Below are 18063 nucleotides of genomic sequence, written 5' to 3' on the forward strand. Positions count from 1 at the left end.
TTCTGGTCACTCACTAGAAGAGTGTATCTTACCATTGCAAATGAGTAAGTTGGTATTCTACACACTCTCATCTTGTGGGTTTGGTTTCTGTGATTCAGTAACAGCCACATTTCAGAGGCTGAGACGAGGCTGAGACAAGGCTGGGCAATTTCACTCCCTTTGAGGACCTTCCTTAGTCATGCCTCTAACTTAAAAACGCCCCTAAAAGCAGCTAAGCAGATCTCTGTAGCCCACTGGGCAGCCGTCGGCACTCTTCAGAAGATGTCATTGGACCCCAGTTGATGCAAATCATGCCAAGACTGAGCGTAAGAAATGTCAGGACTGAAATGCAGTAGAGCATAGGGGCTGAGAGCGTGGGCTCCAGAGGCGCTCCTCCATGTTCCAGTTGTCTGACCTGTAAGCCTCAGCTTCCCTTTTTTACAATGAGTACTTATCAATCAAGATATTGTGAGGAGTGACACATGTAAAACCCTTAGCACAGGAGTTATTCAGTAAACGTTGGCTGCTGTTTCCAGACTTAGCGCTACTTAAAATATCGTGTGGTGACTTCTCCAAATCTCAATACTCTCTGATGCCTGAACTCTGAATTGTTTTAAACTCTATTAAGCCAAAACCAAACCCGTTGCCATCGAGTCAGTTCCGACTCACAGTGACCTCAGGTGTTACAGAGTAGAACTGCTCCATAGGGTTTTTCTTGGCTATACTGGGTTTGTTTAATCTTTACAGAAGCAGGTTGCCAGGCCTTTCATCCACAGTGCCACTGGAAGGGTTCAAACCACCAACCTTTCGGTTAATAGTCAAGCACAAACTATTTGCACCACCCAGAGACCTAAACCCCATTAGCTCCCACTATATTTCAGTGAATAATGGAATTTCAAGATGAGAGGTTTTTATCGAAGTCCTGGCCTCCATCTATCCTTTTACTCACTCCTCCTCGGGAAGAAGCGGTCCTTGCCCATAAGCAAAGAAGTAACAGAGGGCTTTAAGTATCGTTACTCATAATTTAAAACTTTAATTTTTCAAATGATGCAAGCACCCACTTACTAACAACTTTAAAACGTTTACGCATATGCATTCAGGGAGGGTTAGGGGAGTCAGAGCCTCCCCAGATTTTTTTTTACCTCTCTGCACTTTCCCTCCTCCCTGCCTTATAGATAATGCCAGGATTGGTGATGCAAAATCTCTGAAGTAGACGATGGTTTGGAAGTGGCTACCCTCTGGACCTCATAAATTACTTTCATAGAATCTGAGGTTATCCTTGCCATTTTTTGTATTCATTTATAGGTGACCTCAAACAAAAAAGTGACCCCTTAATCAGTGAAAGCATGGCAAGGAGGTGGGGGCAGAGTGGAGATCTCCAGCCAGTTCACCACTATTTCCAAGCCACTCACAAGCATTTACTTCATTTGGGCCTTAACCTTAATAAAGGCCAGCCTCAGCTTGCTGCAGGTTAAGGACAGCAATCATCAGAGGAGGGAGCCGGCCTCTGTAAGTCAGTCTACTGTAGTCATGGAGCAGCCGGCATGCAGGAAACACTACTGTCCTCACTGCGGCAGTCATCGCACTTGACCCTGACACTCAAGGAAAGCAGATGGGGGACGAAGTCAGGGTTGGGCTAGATTCGAATGTGCTTTTTGGACAAATTATCTTGAGAACTGTCCAGCAGCACCATCTGCCCTTTTCTGTAGCACTGCTCCATCTGGAGCAAGCAAAGGTAACATGCTCATGAGTCAGTGGCTTTGAAATCAGGCCAAGCTAAAGTACTTCCCCTGCCAGTTAACACGTCGTTTGAACTTGTGCAACCTAACCTCTCACAGCCCCTTGTTTTAGACAAGTTCCGGCCCTGCCTGTATACCTAGAGCTCTCTGTACTGTTCTCCGTCCTGGCACTTCATTATGTCTTTAGTTAGCTATTTACAGCTGCACTCCCCATTAGACCATGACCTCCTTGAGGGAGGGCATCATTGTACATCTTTCTAGCTTCAGTTCCCTACATTGTCCCCGTCATATCATGTTGTTGTGTGCCGTTGAGTTGATTCTGACTCGTAGCAATCGTGTAGGACAGAGTAGAGCTGTCCCATGGGGTCTGTCCTGGAAGAAGTACAGCCAGAATGCCTGTTAGAAACAAGGATGACAAGACTTTGACTCACATACTTTGGACATGTTATCTGGAGGGACCAGTCCCTGGAGAAGGACATCATGCTTGGGAAAGTAGAGGGTCAGTGAAAAAGAGGAAGACCCTCAATTAGATGGATTGACACAGTGGCTGCAAAAATGGGCTCAAGCGTAACAACGATCATGAGGATGGCACAGGACCAGGCAGTGTTTTGTTCTGTTGTACACAGGGTTGCTATGAGCCGGAACCAACTCAACGGCACCTAACAACAACAACATAGGGTTTCCAAGGTGGTAATCTTTCCAGAAGCAGACTGCCACAGCTTTCTCCCATGGAGCAGCTGGTGGGTTTGAACCACCAACCTGTCAGCAGCCGAGTGCTTAACCCACTGTACCACCAGGCTTCCTATATAAACAACAACCAGCTATAAAATATAATAGAGGAAAATGTCTTACTTATAATAGCATAACTTAACAGAAAAAATTTACAAATAAACGAAAAATGATTACAACCTACACAAAGCTTTACGGGGTTACTGAGGAATATAAATGAAGACAGTGATTATGGGAAGATAACGATGTGCTTATACGAGAAGATTCAGTATCATAATTATGTCAGTGTTTCCTATATAAAACTATACCAAAGAGATTTTATTTAAATTAATGGGGCTGATTCTAAAGTTCATATGGGGAAAAAAAAATGACCATGCAAGGGGAGCCAGAAAAAAAAAATTGTAAAATAAAGGAAATCAATGATATCTGATAAGGGTCTAATATCCAAAATATATATAAAACTTCTACAACTTAACAACAAAATGACAACCCAATCAAAAAGTAGGCAGAGGACGTTTTCACCAAAGAAGATATTCAAATGGCCAACAAGTACATGAAAAGATGCTCAGTTGTTAGCCATTGTTGTTAGTTGCAGTCAAGCCAATTCCAACTCACGGCAACCCTATGTGTACAGAGTAAAACTGCGCTCCATATGGTTTTCAAGGCTACGACGTTTTGGGAGGTGATTGCCAGGCCTTACTTCTGAGGAGCCTCAGGGTGGGTTTGAACTGCCATCCTTTTTGTTAACAATTCTCACTTAACTTTGCACCATCCAGGGATTCCCATTAGCCACCACCATTAGCCATTAGGAAAATGCAGATAAAAACCACAATGAGATAGCTCATCCATGCCAAAATGGCACTGATGAAAAAAAAAAAAGTACTGCTGAGGATGTAGGGAGAGTGAAACCCTTATCGACTGCTGGTGGAACTGTAAAATAATACAATCTCTTTGGAAAACGGTATGGCGCTTCGTTAAAAAACTAGAAATAGAAATACCTCATGATCCAGCAGTCCCACTCTTAGGTATATATCTTAGAGACCCAATGGAAATGACACAAACATATGTACACCTATGTTCATCACAATAGCAAAAAGATAGAAACAACTCAAGTGCCCATCAACAGATGAATGGGTAAACAAGATGTGGTATATACAGTGGAATACTACGCAGCCATGAAGAACAATGGTGAGTCCACCAAACAACATGCGTGAATCTGGAGGACATTATGCTGAGTGAAATAAGTCAATCACAGAAGGATGAATATATTATCTCACTTTTATAAAAAGAAAAAAATAGGTATTATTTATCTAGTGTTGCTGTAACAGAAATACTACAAATGGATGGCTTTAACATAGAGAAATTTATTCTCTCACAGCTTAGGAGGCTAGAGTCCAAGTTCAGGGCACAAGCTCTAGAGGAAGGCTTTTTCTTTCTGTCAGCTCTGGGGCAAGGTCCTTGTCATCAATCTTCCCCTGCTCTAGGACCTTCTCAGCACAGGGACCCCAGGTGCAAAGGACATACTCTGCTCCCAGCTCTTCTTTCTTGGTGGCATGAGGTCCCCTCTCCTCTCTGCTCAATACTCTTTTATATCTCAAAATAGATGGACTCAAGACACAATCTAATCCTGTAGATCGTGTGCCACCTCGTTAGCATAACCACCTCTAATCCTGCCTCATTAACATCATAGAGGTTAGAATTTATAACACATAGGATAATTACATCAGATTACAAAATGGAGGACAACCACATAATACTGGAAATCATGGCCTAGCCAAGTTGACACACATTTTGAGGGGACACAATTCAACCCATAACAGGTAGACATACAGAAACCAGCATTTATTGGTGGGTTTTTTTTTTTTTACCACGGATGGGTAGCGGGGAGAGGAGGATCGTAGATGGCAGACATTGTTATCTATGGTGATGGGAAAGGTAACACTGAATTGTGAGTGAAGTCCACAGAGTCTGACCAAGGTAAATAATGTCACTAAGAAGTATACACACATACAAAAAGACATTTTTGGTAAATGCTAATACCTAATTTTGCAATAACAACCAAAAAATATATCTGGTTACATATGTGTGTATGGGTATGTACATGTGTGTATATGTGTGCATACATACATAGGTCTATGTATATGCATACATATATATTCGTATATATATATATAAAGCACAGTTACAGGTACACCTCACAGGATTGGTTTTCTGGGTTTAAAGCCTTAGGACCATAGTATTGTGGGACAACTCTGTCAGTTGGCCTAATTTAGTTCATAAAGCTTATGTTCTACACCTTAGTTTGGTGAGTAGCATCTGGGGTCTTAAAAGCTTGTGAGCAGCCATCTAAGATACAACTATCAGGCTCTTCTCATCCAGAGCAAAAGATAAAGAAGGAAACTAAAGACCAGAGAAGAAACTAATCTACAGGACTAACAGCCTGCACAAACCATGGCCTTATCTACCCTGAGACCAGAAGAACTAGATGGTGCTCAGCTACCACTAATGCCTTTTCTGATCAGGGGCACAATAGATGGATCTTGATAGAAGGGGAGAAAAATGTGGGACAGAAATCAAATTCTTAAAAAGTCCAGACTTACTGGACCAGCTGAGACTACAGGATTCCCCAAGACTATCACCCAGAGATACTCCATAAACCTTGAACTGAAACTACCCCCTGAGAACACCTTTTATCTAAATAAAAGATTGGCTCATAAACTAAAGAATATTACCAGTGAGTACTGCACACCTTTAAAAACTCATCTATATGAGACCAAATGGTCAACAAGTATTCTAAAGCAAAGATTAAAGGGTAAAGGACCAACGAAACCAGATTACTGGAAACAAAACATCCAGAATGAAATTAATGAGAATGTTGACACATTGTGAAAAATGAGCCAACGTCACTGAACAATTTGTGTAGTAATTGTTAAATGGGAACCTAATTTTGCTGTGTAAACTTCCACTGAAAACACAATAAAATATTAAAAACCAAACCACAATGAAATACCATTCACTCCTATTAGAATGGCAATGACCAAAAAAAAAAAAAAAAAAACAAACTGGAAAACAACAGGTGTTTGGTGAAGTTTTAGAGAAACTAGGACCCTCATTCATTGATGGTAAGAAGATAAAATGGTACAGCCACTATGGAAGATAGTTTGGCTGTTTCTCAAAAAGTTAAACGTAAAACTACCATATAACCCAGCAATCCCATTCCTAGATACATAACAAGAAGAAGTGAAGGCAGGAATACAAACAGAAACCTGTATACGAACTTTCATTGCAGCACCTTTCAAAATAGACAAAAGGTAGAAATGACTGAAATGTCCATCAACAAGTGAAAGAAGAAATAAAATGTTGTTTGCACATACAATAGAAATGTTGTTAGGCACCGTAGAGACCGTTCGAACTCCTAGTGACCCTATGTACAACAGAACAAAACACTGCCCAGTCCTGCACCATCCTCACAATCATTGTTTTGCTTGAGCCCATTGTTGCAGCCACTGTGTCAATCCAACTCCTTGAGGGTCTTCCTCTTTTTCACTGACCCTCTACTTTACCAGGTATGATGTCGTTCTCCAGGGACTCATCTCTCCTGATAACATGTCCAAAGTATGTGAGACGTAGTTTCCCCATCCTTGCTTCCAAGGAGCATTCTGGTGGTACTTCCAAGACAGATTTGTTCATTCTTTTGGCAGTCCATGGTATATTCAATATTCTTTGCCAACACCACAGTTCAAAGGAGTTCACCTCTTCTTCAGTCTTCCTTATTCATTGTCCGGCTTTCACATGCATATGATGAGATTGAAAACACCATGGCTTGGGTCAGGCGCACCTTAGTCTTCAAGGTGACATCTTTGCTTTTCAATAATTTAAAGAGGTCTGTTGCAGCAGATTTGCCCAATGCAATGTGTCTTTTGATTTCCTGACTGCTGCTTCCATGGCTGTTGATTGTGACTCCAAGTTAAATAAAATCCTTGACAGCTTCAATCTTTTCTCCGTTTATCATGATGTTGCTCATTGGTCCAGTTGTGAGGATTTTTTTTTTTTTTTTTTTATGTGGAGGTGTAATCCATACTGAAGGCTTTGGTCTTTGATCTGCATCAGTAAGTGCTTCAAGTCCTTTTCACTTTCACCAAGCAAGGTTGTGGCATCTGCATAATGCAGGTTGTTAATGAGTCTTCCTCCAATCCTGATGCCTCGTTCTTCTTCGTACAGTCCAGCTTCTTGGATTTTTTGCTCAGCATAAAGACTGAACAGGTATGCTGAAAGGATACAACCCTGATGCATGCCCTTCCTGACTTTAAACCATGCAGTATCCCCTTGTTCTGTTTGAATGGCTGCCTCGTGATCTATGTACAGGTTCCTCATGAGCATAATTAAGTGTTCTGAAATTCCCATTCCTCACAGTGTTATCCATAACACGTTACGATCCACACAGTCGAATGCCTTCGCATAGTCAATAATGGAATACTACTCAGCCATAAATAAAAATGAAGTCCTGATGCATGCCACAACGTGGATGAACCTTGAAAACATCACACTGAGTGAAATAAGTCAGTCACAAAAGGATAAATGCTGTATGATCTCACTTATGAAATAAGCATATATGTAGAAAGTAAAAATTATTAGTGGTTACCAGGGATGGGGTGGGAAGGAGGAAGAAGGAGTTTTTGCTTAGGAAGTACTGAGTTTAAGTTAATGGTGGTGGAATAATTTGGAAAAGAATACTGATGATGGTTATACAATATGTAATCAATGTCACTGAGTTATACATGTAGTAATTGTGGAATTGGCGAATGTTTTGTGTATATTTTCACTACAATAAAAAAAGTTAATGAAGGAATTAGTCCTCTTAGATACTAAAATACATTATAAAATTATATTAATTAAAACAGTATAGTACTGGCATATGAACAGACAGACAAATGAATGGAACAGAATACAGTCCAGAAATAGACCTATGTTAGTAAAAGCAAGGATATATGTGATTAAGAAAACAACAACTAATGGTTCAAACAAAATGAAAGTGTCTCATTTTCATAAAGTCCAAAACAGGTGTTTTTGCTGAGCAGGCTTTCCTCCAGCAAGGATTCTGAGAACCAGGTGCCTTCTATCTTTGGCTCTGCGGTCCTCCACACGTGGTTTCCAAGGTTTTCCTTGGGGATAGCTGATCCACTCATTCCCATTCCTCATTGGTTGAGAGTTGCCCCAAGTCTGATATCATTGTCACTTCCCAGCCACTCTGGGAAGCCCACCCTGGCATGGGCCGAGCAAGTTCCTGTGGCACCTCACGACTGAGAGAAGCAGAAAAATTAAAGTATTAATCTTACACAAATTCCTTTTAAAATTAGAAAATGTTCACAACTCATTTTATGAAGCCAATAAAACCCTACAAAAACTTAACAAACACATTACAAGAAAAGAAAATTAGAGACCAACATCTCTCAGGATACAAAATCCTTAACAAAATATTAGCAAATTGAAAGCAGCCATACATAAAAAGGACACTTCATGACCAAGTGGGGTTTATTCCAGAAACGCAAGGTTGCTTTAACATTTGAAAATCAATTGATATTATTTGCCATATTAACAGAATAATTGATGAGAGCTATATGATCATCTCAATAGATGGAAAGAAATGCCTTTGACAAGATTCAATAGCCACCCATGATTTAAAAACAAAAAGCAACATTGTCAGCAAGCTGGGACTAGGAGGGAACTTTCTGATAAAAGGCCAAAAAAAAAAAAAACAAAACCAAACCCACTGCCGTCGAGTCGATTCCGACTCATAGCGACCCTATAGGACAAAGTAGAACTGCCACATAGTTTCCAGGGAGCGCCTGGCAGATTAGAATTGCCAACCTCTTAGGTTAGCAGCTGTAGCACTTAACCACTACACCACCAGGGTTTCCTCTGATAAAAGGTATCTATGAAAAACATAACATCAAAATTAATGGTGGAATGTTGAATGTTTTCTCCTAAGATTGAGAACAAGGCAGTATTATACCGGAGGTCCCAGCCTGTGTAAAAAGGTAAGGAAAAGAAAGAAATGAAGAAGCAAAACCATTACCATTTAAAATAGCATGGAAATTCACAAAATACACAGGAAATTTTTTTAACAAAAACATGTAAAACCTCTACAATAAAAACTATAAAACACTACTGTCAACACTTATGTTTGCAGTTTAATGGCTATTGCTTATTAAAGTACTTTGTAAGGAAGTCCTACGATAGGTTGGAGACACTTTAATGTTTTAAGGAAATCTTCCTCCCACTGGAAAGAAAGCCTTAAATAGGCTCTGGAAAGATTTAAATTACTACTAAAAAAAAAAAAAGTCAGTTGCTGTTGAGTCAATTCTAAGTCTTGGTAATCCCATGTGTGTCAGAGTAAAACTGTGCTCCATAAGGTTTTCAAGGCTATGACCCTTCAGAAGCAAGTCACCAGGCCTTTCTTCCGAGGCACCTCTGGGGGGGTTCGCCAACCTTTCAGATAGTAGCCCAGTGCTTAGCCATCTGCGCTCCCCAGGGACTCCACATTGCTACTAGCTGGTACTATCATCAGGTGGTAAAATTCTTGCAGCAGAAAAATTTCTTCAGTTACTGTGGGTTTTTCCTCATCCGACCTAGATGATATTGATGTCCCCTGACCATGACATACTGTGTATGACATGACAGAAAAGGGAGGGGATGAACTATAGAAAATGTGTTGGTTTTCCTTTGGTGCTTGGTTAGCATACATTGCCTACATATGGAAAAAGGAGAAGGAGCAAGTTTATCTTATTAGCCTCACTCTGAAGGCCACTTGAGAAGCAGCCTATTAAAAAATCGCTGGTGCAAAGCAGTCTTGTCCTTGCTAACAAATGACCAATAAAAAGCAGGATGCCCCTCTGCTACTCTATGAGATGTATTGACATAGCAGCCACAAGGATGGACTCAAACATACCAGAGATCATGAAGATGGCACAATGTTTCGTTCTGTTATACATAAAGTTGCCATGAGTACAAGCCAACTCAATGGCAACTACAAACGACCTGTGCTAGGGAGGCAGAGCTGTAGAATTAAAGCATGGACAGACTCTCTTCTCACTCCCCTTTAACCCTTTTAGAGTTTCGTTGTGTGTGAGCTCTATTCTGACCATTTTGTCCAGTGAATGAAACCACTTATCTGCCCAATAAAAAAAGAAAAGCTCTCTATTTTTATGTTTTATGTATTATCCAGGAAGATTTGGGCTTAGACCTGATTTTGTCTACATGAAACACTTTTAAGGTTAATTTCAAATTATATTGAGTTTGGTTTTTTTCCAGCTGAAATTAGCAAAACCAAAAAGCAAAGGATAAATAAAATTTCACTGTGGATATTTCTAAACACTTGGTATACTTTATAGATATTAGCAAAAGAGATGTTTCTTTTTATGGCCGTCAATTCCAAGTTGTAAATAAGAGCAGAAAAAGGCTTTGATGTCTTTGCCATTTGACTGAAACATAAAAAGTGGTATACTTGCTCCCTGAAAAAACTAATAGTCTGTGTGGTAGACAGAATAATGGACCCCCAAAGTTTTTACATCCTAATTTCCAGAAGGAATCCCTGGGTAGTGCAAACAGTTAATGCATGTGGCTGCTAACTGAAAGGTTGGAGGTTCAAGTTCACCACAGGTACCTTGGAAGAGAGGCCTGGTGATCTACTTTGAAAAATCAGCCATTAAAAATACTATGGTTTTCTACTCTGACACAGATTCTGGTAAATTCTCAATATCTGTGAACATGTTATGTTACATAAACGGAAATACACTGCTGTCGAGTCGGTTCTGACTCATAGTGACCCTATAGGGCAGAACTGCCCCCGTAGGGTTTCGGAAGCTGTAAATCTTTATGGAAGCAGACTGCCAAATCTTTCTCCTTCGAAGCAACTGGTGGGTTCAAACCACCAACCTTTTGGTTGGCAGCCGAGCACTTTAACCACTGGGCCACCAGGGCTCCTTGCTATGTTACATGGCAAGGGAGAATTAAGGCTGCCGATAAAATTAAGATTCCTAATCAACTGACCATAAGATGGGAAGATTACTCTGGATCCAGTTGGGCCCAATGTAATCACAAGGGTCCTTATAAGTGAAACAGGAGAGGCAGCCTCAGAGTGATGCAGCGTGAGAAAGATTCTACCTGCCATTGCCGGCTTTGAAGATGGTAGGGGCCACCAGCTAAACAATACAAAACCAAGACCGTTGCCATAGAGTTGATTCCAGCTCATAGCGATCCTATAGGACAGAGTAGAACTGCCCCATAGAATTTCCAAGGAGTGGCTGGTGGACTGGAACTGCTGGCCTTTTGGTTAGCAGCCAAGCTCTTAACCGCTGCATCACCCGGGCTCCAAAGCAAAATAGGAAGCCTCCGAAAGGTGGAAAAGGCAGGGAACCAGCTTCTTTCCTAGAGCCTCCAGAAGGAACACAGCCTTGTTGACACCTTGATTTTACCCCAGTGAGACATATTTTGAACTTCTGACCTCCAGGACTGTGAAATAATAAAATTGTGTTGTTTTAAGCCACCAAGCTTGTAGTAATTTGTTACAGCTGCAGAGGAAACTAACAAGGAATCCTTGCCTTACTGTTTCTGCCAATTAAATCACATAGTTGAGCAGTTGGGACACTAGGTGGCACTAGACTAGCGGCTTTATAGATGGAGCCCTTTTCAGTTTTGTGATGTTAACATAGTACCAAGGACAATGATACAATTTTCTTATAATAAAAATTTTAAAGCTCCTGCCATGTGTGCATCTAAGTTTTCATCAATATTGTTGGTCAATCACTTAAATTAGGCTTCATGGAATTTTTAAGTTGATTTCTGATAATGCTATTTTTCATCCAGAAAGACGAAACTATCAATGAATGGAAGTCATTATGATAGGTGTCACAACTTTTCATTCACTGCTATGTCCTCAGTGTCTTGAGCACTGACAGCCGCCCTTAGCAAGCACCCACTTAATATTTGTTGAATGAAAGAATACTATGTATCCTATTTGCGTAAGTAAATTGTTTGGCAAGGCTTTTCTCACATTAACCTGAATAATGCAGAACTTCAAGAAAATCTTTTGTCCAAAAATCTTTAATTTAGCCCTAATCACAGAAAAAAAAAATTTTTTTTTTTTAAACACAGAGCACACATTTATTCATAGGTGCTTACAATGCATTCTTTGTGCTAGACATTTAACAGCCATTCCTTGTTACATAGAGCCCTCGATGGCCTCCACCAGGTGTGTCCAGTTCTAGCTGAACTCCCCCGCCGTCCTAGCTTCCTCCCATGTGTGGGAGTGACTGGGGTGGTGCATCATAGGCAGAGCAACAAAGGACCAGAAGCCAAAAACCTTGGGATGCAGAGTTTCTCGGTGCCCTGGGCGTTTCACCTTAGCCACTGATGCCCTTGGATGCTTGCTGTTCCCTCTACAGCAGGGAACGAGCCTTCTCCCATTGGTTGTTGAAGCCCTCCAAATCAAAGCAAGAAAGTGTCCTCTTCTGAGTCTTTCCTGGTATACCCTTTCCCCAGGCACCCTGTAAATTCTGATTCTTCTCTATTCCTACAGTACTTTGTTGTTCTCTCCCTTTTCATATTGTTTTCTAGTTAGTTGTGTCAAGTGGCACCAGATTGTAATTTCGCTGTAGAAAAGACTGCATTTTGTTCATTTTTGTATTCCCAGCACCCAGCCAATACCGGTAACAAAGTAAATGCTTCCAAAATAATTGTGAGGGGGAGAGGGAAGGAAGGAAGAGACAAAAGGGTGAAAGGGCAGGAGGGAAGGCAAGCCCTTCCACCACTGGGCTGAGACTACAGATGAGTAAAATAACTGGCATTGATTTGTTAATATTTAAATACTGGGGTGTTCATGCATGTTTAACCTAGAAAACAGAAGTAATCAAGATTACATTCATCATTTGGATATAATTTCCATTTGTAAACTTTTGGGATACTAAATATAATAAGGCCTGAAATCAATGCTGTCTTTTCTCTTTTTAAAAGATAAGGGAGAATTTGAATGCAAATTGTAGTGTTTTTCTTCAAAGAGGACTGATTTGCCACTCTTTAATTTGATAAAGTTCTTTATGCTTCAAATACAGACTAGAGCTTTAAATATTAATGAACCTCAGAAAGGAGGGATGAAATCCTCAACTCTTCATGAATTAATTATTAGGATTTTAAAATTCCAATTTTATGAGGCAAATCACAAAATGTAAAATGACTATTCCAAATCATGTCTCCTTTTTGGTATTAATTCCCGTGATTAAATAAGCTTTTATGTATATTAAATTGAGTTTAATGCTATAATTTGAGGTTTCCTATTTCTCAGTACTATACAATTTCAATTTTACATTTTTTTGCATTCAATTAATGACTGTAATTATTTTTATACTTATCAAAGTATATTTGAATAATATAAAAAATCAAATATTGGTAAAAGTTTTTTAAAAAATGACAATTCTTTCTCTTTAATCCCCTCTCACCCTCCCATCCATCAAGTAACCAATTTCAATTTTTAATCTGTTTTCTGTAATTTTACTTATTTCTAAATAATACATATATACTGCTAACTCTTGGTTCATGTCTTGTACACTTGCCTATTGATTTCTAGTTACAGATAATAAGAATTTTAGCTTTTTATCCCTTCTTTCCTCTCCACCATCCTCCCAATAAAATTACATCTCAAATATCTGTTAAATCTACAAGTCAGACTTCTCATGATTTTGATAATGTGAACATGGTTCACGTTTGAGCCAAGTAGCATGACTGCATCTCCATTCTTACATAACTTTTTTTCTGGAGTTAATAATTGCCTCATTTATAAAAATGTCTTTAATATTCTTTGAACATTGAAGTCTTCCCACACTCTCAGCAGCTCTGTAAAATGCCTCTCAGCTAAATTCCCTGGAAAGTATGTTAGATAATTGAAGAACTCCAGAATTTTGGGATTTGACCTTCCTACTGCCTCTCCCCTCCTCTGCCAATCTGGAATGGCTCCACTGTGGGCCTGCTGCTCAGCTAGTATATTAAGACTTCCATTTGCCACCACACCAAGAATTCTCTTTGCCTCTGTTGGAGCCTCTCTTTCCTAGAGCCATGTATACCAAATCTCCTCCTTCTAGGATGAGTCCTTTTGTTTTTCATTTTTTTAATTTTTCTGGGGCCCATCATCGAATAGTTTCCTAAGAAAAAAGGTGATTGGGAGGTACATTTTTTGAGTCCTTGCCTGTCTGAAAATGACTTCTTCTTAGTCTCTCATTTGATGCATACTTTGGCTAGATACGGAATTCTTAGTGGAAAAGCAATTTTCCATTAGAAATTTGAAGGTATAGCTTTATTATCGCCTATTTTCCATTTGAGAAGTTTCACGCCATGCTTATCCACCATCTTCTGTTGATTACCTGTCTTCCCTGGCCCTCCTCACACACACACCAGAAACTTGCAGAGTTTTCTGTTTATCCCTGGTGTTTTGAGAAACCATGATAATGAGCATTTTTGTGGTTGTTTTGTTGGTTTCGTTTTTTTACTCATTCGAAAATTCTTTTGCATTTTATTTCTTTTCCCCCACTATTTTTTCTATTTTCTTTTCCTGGGGCTCCTATTATTTAGCCGTTAGGCCTTCTGGGTTGATCCTATAATGTCTTGTTTTCTCTCTTATTGCCCAATTACTTGCCATTTTGCTCTGTGTTTTGGATTCCTTGACTATATATTCCACTCTTTTACTGAGTTTTTCATTTCTGCTGTCCAATATTTACTTTCCTAGTATTTTCATTGTTCTTTTTAAAACTATCCTCTTGTTCTTGTTTGATGGATCTCTTATTTCTCTGATGATAGTAATGATTAATTTTCATTTATTTTTCTTCTCCTTCCAAAGGTTTTAGTTTCCTCTGAGTTCCTTTCTTTCAATGGTGTTATTGGGGTATAATTTACGTACCATAAAATATCCATTTTAAGTAAAAATTTCACTCACCGATTTTTAGTACATTTACCAAATCACACAAACTGCCACCACAGTCCAGTTTTAGAACACTTCTATCGTCCCGCAAAGATTCCTTATTCTCTGCAGTTCATCCCCATTCCCACCCTGACTCCAGTCACTCATTAATCTGCTTTTTATCTCTATAGATTTGCCTTTTCTAGGCAGTTCATAGACATGAGATCATACAATATGTGATCTGGCTTCCTTCCCATCACCTAATGTTTTGGGGTGCACCCATATTGCAGCATGCATCAGTAATTTCTTCCCTTGTCTTACAGAAAAATATTCCACTGTGTGGATGTACCACATTTTGTTTTTCCATTCACCAGTTGATGAGACATTTGGGTTGTTTCCTCTTTGGGGCAATTATAACATCTTTTTTTAATTTCAATATTTTTATTTGGCCTCTGTATTTCACATTAGAGAGCTTTTCCCAAATGTCTGATCCCCTTAAGAGAGTACTATGAAAAACTCTACTCTGACAAATTTGAAAGCCTAGAGAAAATGGACAAATTTCTAGAAACACACTACCTACCCAAACTAACACAAAATGATGTTGAAAATCTGAACAGACCCATAACAAGAGAAGAGATTGAAAAGGTAATAAAAAAAAAAAAACTTCCAACGAAAAAAAAGCCCTGGCCTCACTGGAGAATTCTACCAAATGTCTGATCCCCTCTGCAGCCTGCTATATTATAAAGAGAGACAAAAAATATTCTTTGGAAGCTGTATATGTGCATGTGAAGGGTAAAGGAGCTGGCTAAGTGGGAGCTTCATCGTAGTTCTTTGGGGAAATTTCTGACGTCAGTATTTTTTCATTTCTCTTGAGCTGGTCTAATTTTCTAGAGAAGACCCTTCTAATGTCTTGACTGGAAAATATAATCCTAGCTGCTAGTTAGTGTTCTAGGAGTGAAAAGGAAGTAGAAGGCTGCAATGTCATAAATTTTAGAACATAAGCTTTTATTTAACTCCGTTTTCAGCAGGAGGTTTCCTCTCCTTCAACTGTGCCTGATATCCCCACATTCAGAGACCCTCTGTTTTGTTCTCTTCTACTGGGGCAGCTGCACGGACTGGAGGAGAAGATCTGGAGATGCTCTTTAAATAGACTTTCAAGCCATCCCTCTATAGTCCCACCTTTGCTTGCTTAAACACCCCCCCCAACTCCATATTCAGAGATATCTGGTGCCAATTCCTGACCCTTTGGAGTTCTCCAGTGTAAACTAGATGACCTCTTTGCTTTGTCCACTGCCAGTTTAGCATTAATTCTTGGTTCCGATAATTGATTTATCACTTTTCCATCTACTTTACAGTATTCAAAACTGTATTGGTATTGTTGTCTCTCCTGTTCTCATTGTGGATTTGTCCCTTTATAAAAATCCTTTTCCTGTCATTTTCATCTCATTTTTGGAGGGTGTAGAAGCTGGACTATATGAGGAAGAACACAGAATCAGGATTGGAGGAAGAATTATTAACCACCTGCCATATGACATGTTGCTGAAAGTGAAGAGGACTTGAAGCACTTACTGATGAAGATCAAAGACCACAGCCTTCAGTATGGATTACAGCTCATCATAAAGAAAACAAAAATCATCACAACTGGACCAATAAGCCACATCATGGAAAGCAGAAAAAAGACTGAAGTTGTCACAGATTTCGTTTTACTTGGATCCACAATCAACACCCATGGAAGCAGCAGACAAGAAAGCAGTGACATATTGCATTGGGCAAATCTGTTCTAAAAGTGTTAAAGTGCACAAATGTCTTTAAAGTGTTAAAAAGCAAAGATGTCACTTGAAAGTCTAAGGTGTGCCTGACCCAAGCCTTGGTGTTTTCAATTGTCTCATATGCATGTGAAACCTGGAGAAGTGAATAAGGAAGACTAAAGAAGAATCAATGTTTTTGAATTATGGTGTGGGTGAAGAGTTTTGAATATACCATGGACTGCCAGAAGAATGAACAAATCTCTCTTGGAAGAAGTACAGCCAGAATGCTCCTTAGAAGTGAGAATGGAGAGACTGTGTCTCATGTACTTTGGATATGTTATCAGGAGGGACCAGTCCCTAGTGAAGGACACCATGGTTGGTAATGCAGAGGGTTTAGCAAAAAAGATCCTCAATGAGATGGATTGACACAGTGGCTGCAACAATGGGCTCAAACATAGCAACAATTGTGAGCATGGCACAGGACCAGGTGGTGTTTCATTCTGTTGTGCACAGAGTCACTATGAGTTGAAACTGACTCGTCAGCACCTAACAACAACAGAGGCTAATGAGCTTTTCCAGCCAACCGTCTTTAATGGGAAGCTCAATTTGGCTGTTTAATGAAAAATAAACCTTTCAATTCCAAATGTTTATGTAACTACCCTACCCTCAAGGAAATGGAACATAATTCCCCACTTTTTAAGTATGGTCTGGCGATGATGACTTCTTCCAAGAGTACAGAAAAGAGAGGGGCGGGAGGAAGTAACTTGACCATGGAGAAACCTGACAAACAGTATATCAGCCAGGTGACCAAGGTCAACATCAGCAGTGTTAGTCATGTTAATAGCATGTTACCTTGCTGTGATGTGATGAAAATGAGACTTTACTTCTGTGGTCTCTCTCCCCAAAACTCTTATCCTCAGTCTATTCATGAGAAAGACATCAGACAAATCCCAACAGAGGGACATTCTACAAAATACTGCCCATAATTGCCAAGGTCATCAAAAACAAGAAAAGTCTGGGAAACCGTCATAGTCAGGAGGAGCCTAAGGAGACATGACAAACAAATGTAATGTGGTATCCTGGATGGGATCCTGGAACACAGAAAGGACATTAGGTAAAAACAAGGGAAATCTGAGTAAAGTGTGGACTTTAGTCAATAACAACTTATCAATACGAAGTCATTAATTATGACAAATGTACCATACATACATACATAACTGAGTCAGGGGTATATGGGAACTCTCTGTACTATCTTTGCAACTTTGCTGCAAATCAAACGTTATTCTTTTTAAAAAGTTTATTAAAAAATAAATGTTTGCTTTTAGCTTTTGGCTCTTTATTGATACATGCCAACAGAAACATGTCAGAAATTATTTTACAACTTGGCCCATTCCAGCTCATTCTAAAGTTATCGGCATCTGTACTAATTCCTTCATAACAACAAAAAAAAGCTAAACCTGTTGCCTTCGAGTTGATTCCGACTCATAGCGACCCTAGAGGACATAGTAGAACTGCCCGTAGGATTTCCAAGGAGCGGCTGGTGGATTCACACTGTAGACCTTTTGGTTGGCGGCTAAGCTCTTAGCCACTGCACAACCAGGGTTCCAATCCCTTCATAAGGACAGTTTATTCATTCTCTTTTACAAGTATTTATTGAGTAAATACTATGTTCAGGGAAATATACTTGGTGATGGAGCTACCAAAAAAAAACCCCACTGCCGATATGACTCATAACGACTGTAGGACAGAGTAGAACTGCCCTGTAGGGTTTCCAAGGCTGAAATCTTTACGTAAGCAGACTGCCATGTCCCTCTCCCAAAGAGTGGCTGGTGGGTTCGAATCACCAACCTTTTGCTTAGCAGCTAAGCACCTAACCACTGTACAGCCAAGACTCCTGCTGGGCTACAGAGATTGATAAAATACT

The 18063-nt window shown here is 39.7% G+C and overlaps 2 protein-coding genes across 2 annotated transcripts in view; both read left to right on the forward strand.

Annotated features, from left to right (window-relative positions):
- PDZD2 (PDZ domain containing 2) overlaps positions 1-18063 on the forward strand; it is a 575078-nt gene that overhangs the window by 27009 nt on the left and 530006 nt on the right. The window lies entirely within an intron of this gene.
- C2H5orf22 (chromosome 2 C5orf22 homolog) overlaps positions 1-18063 on the forward strand; it is a 42196-nt gene that overhangs the window by 23169 nt on the left and 964 nt on the right. The window lies entirely within an intron of this gene.

The sequence above is a fragment of the Elephas maximus genome, chromosome 2 (genome assembly GCF_024166365.1).
Source record: "Elephas maximus indicus isolate mEleMax1 chromosome 2, mEleMax1 primary haplotype, whole genome shotgun sequence".
Taxonomy (NCBI): domain Eukaryota; kingdom Metazoa; phylum Chordata; class Mammalia; order Proboscidea; family Elephantidae; genus Elephas; species Elephas maximus.